Raw genomic sequence first — 12,393 nt, 5'->3', positions numbered from 1 at the left:
TTTTTTGAAAGAAAACAGAGGTGTTTCTTGCAAAGTGCCTACCTGTAGATTTTGGCCTCTAGCTCAGCCGGCACCTAGGGAAACCTACCAAACCTGTGCATTTTTGAAAACTAGAGACCTAGGGGAATCCAAGATGGGGTGACTTGTGGGGCTCTGACCAGGTTCTGTTACCCAGAATCCTTTGCAAACCTCAAAATTTGGCTAAAAAAACAAGTTTTCCTCACATTTTGGTGACAGAAAGTTCTGGAATCGGAGAGGAGCCGCAAATTTTCTTCCACCCAGCATTCCCCCAAGTCTCCCGATACAAATGATACCTCACTTGTGTGGGTAAGCCTAGCGCCCGCGACAGGAAATGCCCCAAAACGCAACGTGGACACATCACATTTTTTTAAAGAAAACAGAGGTGTTTTTTGCAAAGTGCCTACCTGTAGATTTTGGCCTCTAGCTCAGCCGGCACCTAGAGAAACCTACCAAACCTGTGCATTTTTAAAAACTTGAGACCTAGGGGAATCCAAGATGGGGTGACTTGTGGGGCTCTGACCAGGTTCTGTTACCCAGAATCCTTTGCAAACCTCAAAATTTGGCTAAAAAAACAAGTTTTCCTCACATTTTGGTGACAGAAAGTTCTGGAATCGGAGAGGAGCCGCAAATTTCCTTCCACCCAGCATTCCCCCAAGTCTCCCGATACAAATGATACCTCACTTGTGTGGGTAGGCCTAGCGCCCGCGACAGGAAATGCCCCAAAACGCAACGTGGACACATTACATTTTTTGAAAGAAAACAGAGGTGTTTTTTGCAAAGTGCCTACCTGTAGATTTTGGCCTCTAGCTCAGCCGGCACCTAGGGAAACCTACCAAACCTGTGCATTTATGAAAACTAGAGACCAAGGGGAATCCGAGATGGGGTGACTTGTGGGGCTCTGACCAGGTTCTGTTACCCATAAACCTTTGCAAACCTCAAAATGTGGCTAAAAAAACACATTTTCCTCACATTTTGGTGACAGAAAGTTCTAGAATCAGAGAGGAGCCACAAATTACCTTCCACCCAGCTTTCCCCCAAGTCTCCCGATACAAATGATACCTCACTTGTGTGGGTAGGCCTAGCGCCCACGACAGGAAATGCCCCAAAACGCAACGTGGACACATCACATTTTTTTTTAAAGAAAACAGAGGTGTTTTTTGCAAAGTGCCTACCTGTAGATTTTGGCCTCTAGCTCAGCCGGCACCTAGGGAAACCTACCAAACCTGTGCATTTTTTGAAAAACTAGAGACCTAGGGGAATCCAAGATGGGGTGACTTGTGGGGCTCTTACCAGGTTCTGTTACCCAGAATCCTTTGCAAACCTCAAAATTTGGCTAAAAAAAAACGTTTTCCTCAAATTTTGGTGACAGAAAGTTCTGGAATCGGGGTGGAGCCACAAATTTCCTTCCACCCACCATTCCCCCAAGTCTCCTGATAAAAATGATACCTCACTTGTGTGGGTAAGCCTAGCGCCCGCGACAGGAAATGCCCCAAAACGCAACGTGGACACATCACATTTTTTGAAAGAAAACAGAGGTGTTTCTTGCAAAGTGCCTACCTGTAGATTTTGGCCTCTAGCTCAGCCGGCACCTAGGGAAACCTACCAAACCTGTGCATTTTTGAAAACTAGAGACCTAGGGGAATCCAAGATGGGGTGACTTGTGGGGCTCTGACCAGGTTCTGTTACCCATATTCCTTTGCAAACCTCAAAATGTGGCTAAAAAAACACATTTTCCTCACATTTTGGTGACAGAAAGTTCTAGAATCAGAGAGGAGCCACAAATTTCCTTCCACCCAGCTTTCCACCAAGTCTCCCGATACAAATGATACCTCACTTGTGTGGGTAGGCCTAGCGCCCGCGACAGGAAATGCCCCAAAACACAACGTGGACACATCACATTTTTTAAAAGAAAACAGAGGTGTTTTTTGCAAAGTGCCTACCTGTAGATTTTGGCCTCTAGCTCAGCCGGCACCTAGGGAAACCTACCAAACCTGTGCAGTTTTGAAAACTAGAGGCCTAGGGGAATCCAAGATGGGGTGACTTGTGGGGCTCTGACCAGGTTCTGTTACCCAGAATCCTTTGCAAACCTCAATATTTGGCTAAAAAAACACGTTTTCCTCACATTTTGGTGACAGAAAGTTCTGGAATCGGAGTGGAGCCACAAATTTCCTTCCACCCAGCATTCCCCCAAGTCTCCTGATAAAACTGATACCTCACTTGTGTGGGTAAGCCTAGCGCCCGCGACAGGAAATGCCCCAAAACGCAATGTCGACACATCACATTTTTTTAAAGAAAACAGAGGTGTTTTTTGCAAAGTGACTACCTGTAGATTTTGGCCTCTAGCTCAGCCGGCACCTAGGGAAACCTACCAAACCTGTGCATTTATGAAAACTAGAGACCAAGGGGAATCCGAGATGGGGTGACTTGTGGGGCTCTGACCAGGTTCTGTTACCCATAATCCTTTGCAAACCTCAAAATGTGGCTAAAAAAACACATTTTCCTCACATTTTGGTGACAGAAAGTTCTAGAATCAGAGAGGAGCCACAAATTTCCTTCCACCCAGCTTTCCCCCAAGTCTCCCTATACAAATGATACCTCACTTGTGTGGGTAGGCCTAGCGCCCACGACAGGAAATGCCCCAAAACGCAACGTGGACATATCACATTTTTTTAAAGAAAACAGAGGTGTTTTTTGCAAAGTGCCTACCTGTAGATTTTGGCCTCTAGCTCAGCCGGCACCTAGGGAAACCTACCAAACCTGTGCATTTTTTGAAAAACTAGAGACCTAGGGGAATCCAAGATGGGGTGACTTGTGGGGCTCTTACCAGGTTCTGTTACCCAGAATCCTTTGCAAACCTCAAAATTTGGCTAAAAAAAAAACGTTTTCCTCAAATTTTGGTGACAGAAAGTTCTGGAATCGGGGTGGAGCCACAAATTTCCTTCCACCCACCATTCCCCCAAGTCTCCTGATAAAAATGATACCTCACTTGTGTGGGTAAGCCTAGCGCCCGCGACAGGAAATGCCCCAAAACGCAACGTGGACACATCACATTTTTTGAAAGAAAACAGAGGTGTTTCTTGCAAAGTGCCTACCTGTAGATTTTGGCCTCTAGCTCAGCCGGCACCTAGGGAAACCTACCAAACCTGTGCATTTTTGAAAACTAGAGACCTAGGGGAATCCAAGATGGGGTGACTTGTGGGGCTCTGACCAGGTTCTGTTACCCATATTCCTTTGCAAACCTCAAAATGTGGCTAAAAAAACACATTTTCCTCACATTTTGGTGACAGAAAGTTCTAGAATCAGAGAGGAGCCACAAATTTCCTTCCACCCAGCTTTCCACCAAGTCTCCCGATACAAATGATACCTCACTTGTGTGGGTAGGCCTAGCGCCCGCGACAGGAAATGCCCCAAAACACAACGTGGACACATCACATTTTTTAAAAGAAAACAGAGGTGTTTTTTGCAAAGTGCCTACCTGTAGATTTTGGCCTCTAGCTCAGCCGGCACCTAGGGAAACCTACCAAACCTGTGCAGTTTTGAAAACTAGAGGCCTAGGGGAATCCAAGATGGGGTGACTTGTGGGGCTCTGACCAGGTTCTGTTACCCAGAATCCTTTGCAAACCTCAATATTTGGCTAAAAAAACACGTTTTCCTCACATTTTGGTGACAGAAAGTTCTGGAATCGGAGTGGAGCCACAAATTTCCTTCCACCCAGCATTCCCCCAAGTCTCCTGATAAAACTGATACCTCACTTGTGTGGGTAAGCCTAGCGCCCGCGACAGGAAATGCCCCAAAACGCAATGTCGACACATCACATTTTTTTAAAGAAAACAGAGGTGTTTTTTGCAAAGTGACTACCTGTAGATTTTGGCCTCTAGCTCAGCCGGCACCTAGGGAAACCTACCAAACCTGTGCATTTATGAAAACTAGAGACCAAGGGGAATCCGAGATGGGGTGACTTGTGGGGCTCTGACCAGGTTCTGTTACCCATAATCCTTTGCAAACCTCAAAATGTGGCTAAAAAAACACATTTTCCTCACATTTTGGTGACAGAAAGTTCTAGAATCAGAGAGGAGCCACAAATTTCCTTCCACCCAGCTTTCCCCCAAGTCTCCCTATACAAATGATACCTCACTTGTGTGGGTAGGCCTAGCGCCCACGACAGGAAATGCCCCAAAACGCAACGTGGACATATCACATTTTTTTAAAGAAAACAGAGGTGTTTTTTGCAAAGTGCCTACCTGTAGATTTTGGCCTCTAGCTCAGCCGGCACCTAGGGAAACCTACCAAACCTGTGCATTTTTTGAAAAACTAGAGACCTAGGGGAATCCAAGATGGGGTGACTTGTGGGGCTCTGACCAGGTTCTGTTACCCAGAATCCTTTGAAAACCTCAAAATTTGGCTAAAAAAAACGTTTTCCTCAAATTTTGGTGACAGAAAGTTCTGGAATCGGGGTGGAGCCACAAATTTCCTTCCACCCACCATTCCCCCAAGTCTCCTGATAAAAATGATACCTCACTTGTGTGGGTAAGCCTAGCGCCCGCGACAGGAAATGCCCCAAAACGCAACGTGGACACATCACATTTTTTGAAAGAAAACAGAGGTGTTTCTTGCAAAGTGCCTACCTGTAGATTTTGGCCTCTAGCTCAGCCGGCACCTAGGGAAACCTACCAAACCTGTGCATTTTTAAAAACTTGAGACCTAGGGGAATCCAAGATGGGGTGACTTGTGGGGCTCTGACCAGGTTCTGTTACCCATATTCCTTTGCAAACCTCAAAATGTGGCTAAAAAAACACGTTTTCCTCACATTTCGGTGACAGAAAGTTCTGGAATCTGAGAGGAGCCACAAATTTCCTTCCAACCAGCGTTCCCCCAAGTCTCCCGATAAAAATGATACCTCACTTGTGTGGGTAGGCCTAGCGCCTGTGACAGGAAATGCCCCAAAACACAACGTGGACACATCACATTTTTTTAAAGAAAACAGAGGTGTTTTTTGCAAAGTGCCTACCTGTAGATTTTGGCCTCTAGCTAAGCCGGCACCTAGGGAAACCTACCAAACCTGTGCATTTTTTTAAACTAGAGACCTAGGGGAATCCAAGATGGGGTGACCTGTGGGGCTCTGACCAGGTTCTGTTACCCAGAATCCTTTGCAAACCTCAAAATTTGGCTAAAAAAACAAGTTTTCCTCACATTTTGGTGACAGAAAGTTCTGGAATCGGAGAGGAGCCGCAAATTTTCTTCCACCCAGCATTCCCCCAAGTCTCCCGATACAAATGATACCTCACTTGTGTGGGTAGGCCTAGCGCCTGTGACAGGAAATGCCCCAAAACACAACGTGGACACATCACATTTTTTTAAAGAAAACAGAGGTGTTTTTTGCAAAGTGCCTACCTGTAGATTTTGGCCTCTAGCTAAGCCGGCACCTAGGGAAACCTACCAAACCTGTGCATTTTTTTAAACTAGAGACCTAGGGGAATCCAAGATGGGGTGACCTGTGGGGCTCTGACCAGGTTCTGTTACCCAGAATCCTTTGCAAACCTCAAAATTTGTCTAAAAAAACAAGTTTTCCTCACATTTTGGTGACAGAAAGTTCTGGAATCGGAGAGGAGCCGCAAATTTTCTTCCACCCAGCATTCCCCCAAGTCTCCCGATACAAATGATACCTCACTTGTGTGGGTAAGCCTAGCGCCCGCGACAGGAAATGCCCCAAAACGCAACGTGGACACATCACATTTTTTTAAAGAAAACAGAGGTGTTTTTTGCAAAGTGCCTACCTGTAGATTTTGGCCTCTAGCTCAGCCGGCACCTAGGGAAACCTACCAAACCTGTGCATTTTTAAAAACTTGAGACCTAGGGGAATCCAAGATGGGGTGACTTGTGGGGCTCTGACCAGGTTCTGTTACCCAGAATCCTTTGCAAACCTCAAAATTTGGCTAAAAAACAAGTTTTCCTCACATTTTGGTGACAGAAAGTTCTGGAATCGGAGAGGAGCCGCAAATTTCCTTCCACCCAGCATTCCCTCAAGTCTCCCGATACAAATGATACCTCACTTGTGTGGGTAGGCCTAGCGCCCGCGACAGGAAATGCCCCAAAACGCAACGTGGACACATTACATTTTTTGAAAGAAAACAGAGGTGTTTTTTGCAAAGTGCCTACCTGTAGATTTTGGCCTCTAGCTCAGCCGGCACCTAGGGAAACCTACCAAACCTGTGCATTTATGAAAACTAGAGACCAAGGGGAATCCGAGATGGGGTGACTTGTGGGGCTCTGACCAGGTTCTGTTACCCATAATCCTTTGCAAACCTCAAAATGTGGCTAAAAAAACACATTTTCCTCACATTTTGGTGACAGAAAGTTCTAGAATCAGAGAGGAGCCACAAATTACCTTCCACCCAGCTTTCCCCCAAGTCTCCCGATACAAATGATACCTCACTTGTGTGGGTAGGCCTAGCGCCCACGACAGGAAATGCCCCAAAACGCAACGTGGACACATCACATTTTTTTTTAAAGAAAACAGAGGTGTTTTTTGCAAAGTGCCTACCTGTAGATTTTGGCCTCTAGCTCATCCGGCACCTAGGGAAACCTACCAAACCTGTGCATTTTTTGAAAAACTAGAGACCTAGGGGAATCCAAGATGGGGTGACTTGTGGGGCTCTGACCAGGTTCTGTTACCCAGAATCCTTTGCAAACCTCAAAATTTGGCTAAAAAAAAACGTTTTCCTCAAATTTTGGTGACAGAAAGTTCTGGAATCGGGGTGGAGCCACAAATTTCCTTCCACCCACCATTCCCCCAAGTCTCCTGATAAAAATGATACCTCACTTGTGTGGGTAAGCCTAGCGCCCGCGACAGGAAATGCCCCAAAACGCAACGTGGACACATCACATTTTTTGAAAGAAAACAGAGGTGTTTCTTGCAAAGTGCCTACCTGTAGATTTTGGCCTCTAGCTCAGCCGGCACCTAGGGAAACCTACCAAACCTGTGCATTTTTAAAAACTTGAGACCTAGGGGAATCCAAGATGGGGTGACTTGTGGGGCTCTGACCAGGTTCTGTTACCCATATTCCTTTGCAAACCTCAAAATGTGTCTAAAAAAACACGTTTTCCTCACATTTCGGTGACAGAAAGTTCTGGAATCTGAGAGGAGCCACAAATTTCCTTCCACCCACCATTCCCCCAAGTCTCCTGATAAAAATGATACCTCACTTGTGTGGGTAAGCCTAGCGCCCGCGACAGGAAATGCCCCAAAACACAACGTGGACACATCACATTTTTTTAAAGAAAACAGAGGTGTTTTTTGCAAAGTGCCTACCTGTAGATTTTGGCCTCTAGCTAAGCCGGCACCTAGGGAAACCTACCAAACCTGTGCATTTTTTTAAACTAGAGACCTAGGGGAATCCAAGATGGGGTGACCTGTGGGGCTCTGACCAGGTTCTGTTACCCAGAATCCTTTGCAAACCTCAAAATTTGGCTAAAAAAACAAGTTTTCCTCACATTTTGGTGACAGAAAGTTCTGGAATCGGAGAGGAGCCGCAAATTTTCTTCCACCCAGCATTCCCCCAAGTCTCCCGATACAAATGATACCTCACTTGTGTGGGTAGGCCTAGCGCCTGTGACAGGAAATGCCCCAAAACACAACGTGGACACATCACATTTTTTTAAAGAAAACAGAGGTGTTTTTTGCAAAGTGCCTACCTGTAGATTTTGGCCTCTAGCTAAGCCGGCACCTAGGGAAACCTACCAAACCTGTGCATTTTTTTAAACTAGAGACCTAGGGGAATCCAAGATGGGGTGACCTGTGGGGCTCTGACCAGGTTCTGTTACCCAGAATCCTTTGCAAACCTCAAAATTTGGCTAAAAAAACAAGTTTTCCTCACATTTTGGTGACAGAAAGTTCTGGAATCGGAGAGGAGCCGCAAATTTTCTTCCACCCAGCATTCCCCCAAGTCTCCCGATACAAATGATACCTCACTTGTGTGGGTAAGCCTAGCGCCCGCGACAGGAAATGCCCCAAAACGCAACGTGGACACATCACATTTTTTTAAAGAAAACAGAGGTGTTTTTTGCAAAGTGCCTACCTGTAGATTTTGGCCTCTAGCTCAGCCGGCACCTAGGGAAACCTACCAAACCTGTGCATTTTTAAAAACTTGAGACCTAGGGGAATCCAAGATGGGGTGACTTGTGGGGCTCTGACCAGGTTCTGTTACCCAGAATCCTTTGCAAACCTCAAAATTTGGCTAAAAAACAAGTTTTCCTCACATTTTGGTGACAGAAAGTTCTGGAATCGGAGAGGAGCCGCAAATTTCCTTCCACCCAGCATTCCCTCAAGTCTCCCGATACAAATGATACCTCACTTGTGTGGGTAGGCCTAGCGCCCGCGACAGGAAATGCCCCAAAACGCAACGTGGACACATTACATTTTTTGAAAGAAAACAGAGGTGTTTTTTGCAAAGTGCCTACCTGTAGATTTTGGCCTCTAGCTCAGCCGGCACCTAGGGAAACCTACCAAACCTGTGCATTTATGAAAACTAGAGACCAAGGGGAATCCGAGATGGGGTGACTTGTGGGGCTCTGACCAGGTTCTGTTACCCATAATCCTTTGCAAACCTCAAAATGTGGCTAAAAAAACACATTTTCCTCACATTTTGGTGACAGAAAGTTCTAGAATCAGAGAGGAGCCACAAATTACCTTCCACCCAGCTTTCCCCCAAGTCTCCCGATACAAATGATACCTCACTTGTGTGGGTAGGCCTAGCGCCCACGACAGGAAATGCCCCAAAACGCAACGTGGACACATCACATTTTTTTTTAAAGAAAACAGAGGTGTTTTTTGCAAAGTGCCTACCTGTAGATTTTGGCCTCTAGCTCAGCCGGCACCTAGGGAAACCTACCAAACCTGTGCATTTTTTGAAAAACTAGAGACCTAGGGGAATCCAAGATGGGGTGACTTGTGGGGCTCTGACCAGGTTCTGTTACACAGAATCCTTTGCAAACCTCAAAATTTGGCTAAAAAAAAACGTTTTCCTCAAATTTTGGTGACAGAAAGTTCTGGAATCGGGGTGGAGCCACAAATTTCCTTCCACCCACCATTCCCCCAAGTCTCCTGATAAAAATGATACCTCACTTGTGTGGGTAAGCCTAGCGCCCGCGACAGGAAATGCCCCAAAACGCAACGTGGACACATCACATTTTTTGAAAGAAAACAGAGGTGTTTCTTGCAAAGTGCCTACCTGTAGATTTTGGCCTCTAGCTCAGCCGGCACCTAGGGAAACCTACCAAACCTGTGCATTTTTAAAAACTTGAGACCTAGGGGAATCCAAGATGGGGTGACTTGTGGGGCTCTGACCAGGTTCTGTTACCCATATTCCTTTGCAAACCTCAAAATGTGGCTAAAAAAACACGTTTTCCTCACATTTCGGTGACAGAAAGTTCTGGAATCTGAGAGGAGCCACAAATTTCCTTCCACCCACCATTCCCCCAAGTCTCCTGATAAAAATGATACCTCACTTGTGTGGGTAAGCCTAGCGCCCGCGACAGGAAATGCCCCAAAACACAACGTGGACACATCACATTTTTTTAAAGAAAACAGAGGTGTTTTTTGCAAAGTGCCTACCTGTAGATTTTGGCCTCTAGCTCAGCCGGCACCTAGGGAAACCTACCAAACCTGTGCATTTTTTTAAACTAGAGACCTAGGGGAATCCAAGATGCGGTGACCTGTGGGGCTCTGACCAGGTTCTGTTACCCAGAATCCTTTGCAAACCTCAAAATTTGGCTAAAAAAACAAGTTTTCCTCACATTTTGGTGACAGAAAGTTCTGGAATCGGAGAGGAGCCGCAAATTTTCTTCCACCCAGCATTCCCCCAAGTCTCCCGATACAAATGATACCTCACTTGTGTGGGTAAGCCTAGCGCCCGCGACAGGAAATGCCCCAAAACGCAACGTGGACACATCACATTTTTTTAAAGAAAACAGAGGTGTTTTTTGCAAAGTGCCTACCTGTAGATTTTGGCCTCTAGCTCAGCCGGCACCTAGGGAAACCTACCAAACCTGTGCATTTTTAAAAACTTGAGACCTAGGGGAATCCAAGATGGGGTGACTTGTGGGGCTCTGACCAGGTTCTGTTACCCAGAATCCTTTGCAAACCTCAAAATTTGGCTAAAAAAACAAGTTTTCCTCACATTTTGGTGACAGAAAGTTCTGGAATCGGAGAGGAGCCGCAAATTTCCTTCCACCCAGCATTCCCTCAAGTCTCCCGATACAAATGATACCTCACTTGTGTGGGTAGGCCTAGCGCCCGCGACAGAAATGCCCCAAAACGCAACGTGGACACATTACATTTTTTGAAAGAAAACAGAGGTGTTTTTTGCAAAGTGCCTACCTGTAGATTTTGGCCTCTAGCTCAGCCGGCACCTAGGGAAACCTACCAAACCTGTGCATTTATGAAAACTAGAGACCAAGGGGAATCCGAGATGGGGTGACTTGTGGGGCTCTGACCAGGTTCTGTTACCCATAATCCTTTGCAAACCTCAAAATGTGGCTAAAAAAACACATTTTCCTCACATTTTGGTGACAGAAAGTTCTAGAATCAGAGAGGAGCCACAAATTACCTTCCACCCAGCTTTCCCCCAAGTCTCCCGATACAAATGATACCTCACTTGTGTGGGTAGGCCTAGCGCCCACGTCAGGAAATGCCCCAAAACGCAACGTGGACACATCACATTTTTTTTTAAAGAAAACAGAGGTGTTTTTTTGCAAAGTGCCTACCTGTAGATTTTGCCCTCTAGCTCAGCCGGCACCTAGGGAAACCTACCAAACCTGTGCATTTTTTGAAAAATTAGAGACCTAGGGGAATCGAAGATGGGGTGACTTGTGGGGCTCTGACCAGGTTCTGTTACCCAGAATCCTTTGCAAACCTCAAAATTTGGCTAAAAAAAAACGTTTTCCTCAAATTTTGGTGACAGAAAGTTCTGGAATCGGGGTGGAGCCACAAATTTCCTTCCACCCACCATTCCCCCAAGTCTCCTGATAAAAATGATACCTCACTTGTGTGGGTAAGCCTAGCGCCCGCGACAGGAAATGCCCCAAAACGCAACGTGGACACATCACATTTTTTGAAAGAAAACAGAGGTGTTTCTTGCAAAGTGCCTACCTGTAGATTTTGGCCTCTAGCTCAGCCGGCACCTAGGGAAACCTACCAAACCTGTGCATTTTTAAAAACTTGAGACCTAGGGGAATCCAAGATGGGGTGACTTGTGGGGCTCTGACCAGGTTCTGTTACCCATATTCCTTTGCAAACCTCAAAATGTGGCTAAAAAAACACGTTTTCCTCACATTTCGGTGACAGAAAGTTCTGGAATCTGAGAGGAGCCACAAATTTCCTTCCACCCACCATTCCCCCAAGTCTCCTGATAAAAATGATACCTCACTTGTGTGGGTAAGCCTAGCGCCCGCGACAGGAAATGCCCCAAAACACAACGTGGACACATCACATTTTTTTAAAGAAAACAGAGGTGTTTTTTGCAAAGTGCCTACCTGTAGATTTTGGCCTCTAGCTCAGCCGGCACCTAGGGAAACCTACCAAACCTGTGCATTTTTTTAAACTAGAGACCTAGGGGAATCCAAGATGGGGTGACCTGTGGGGCTCTGACCAGGTTCTGTTACCCAGAATCCTTTGCAAACCTCAAAATTTGGCTAAAAAAACAAGTTTTCCTCACATTTTGGTGACAGAAAGTTCTGGAATCGGAGAGGAGCCGCAAATTTCCTTCCACCCAGCATTCCCCCAAGTCTCCCGATACAAATGATACCTCACTTGTGTGGGTAGGCCTAGCGCCCGCGACAGGAAATGCCCCAAAACGCAACGTGGACACATTACATTTTTTGAAAGAAAACAGAGGTGTTTTTTGCAATGTGCCTACCTGTAGATTTTGGCCTCTAGCTCAGCCGGCACCTAGGGAAACCTACCAAACCTGTGCATTTATGAAAACTAGAGACCAAGGGGAATCCGAGATGGGGTGACTTGTGGGGCTCTGACCAGGTTCTGTTACCCATAAACCTTTGCAAACCTCAAAATGTGGCTAAAAAAACACATTTTCCTCACATTTTGGTGACAGAAAGTTCTAGAATCAGAGAGGAGCCACAAATTACCTTCCACCCAGCTTTCCCCCAAGTCTCCCGATACAAATGATACCTCACTTGTGTGGGTAGGCCTAGCGCCCACGACAGGAAATGCCCCAAAACGCAACGTGGACACATCACATTTTTTTTTAAAGAAAACAGAGGTGTTTTTTGCAAAGTGCCTACCTGTAGATTTTGGCCTCTAGCTCAGCCGGCACCTAGGGAAACCTACCAAACCTGTGCATTTTTTGAAAAACTAGA

The sequence above is a fragment of the Pleurodeles waltl genome, chromosome 2_2, assembly GCF_031143425.1.
Source record: "Pleurodeles waltl isolate 20211129_DDA chromosome 2_2, aPleWal1.hap1.20221129, whole genome shotgun sequence".
NCBI classification, from domain to species: domain Eukaryota; kingdom Metazoa; phylum Chordata; class Amphibia; order Caudata; family Salamandridae; genus Pleurodeles; species Pleurodeles waltl.
Note: the sequence above shows the minus strand (reverse complement) of the source record.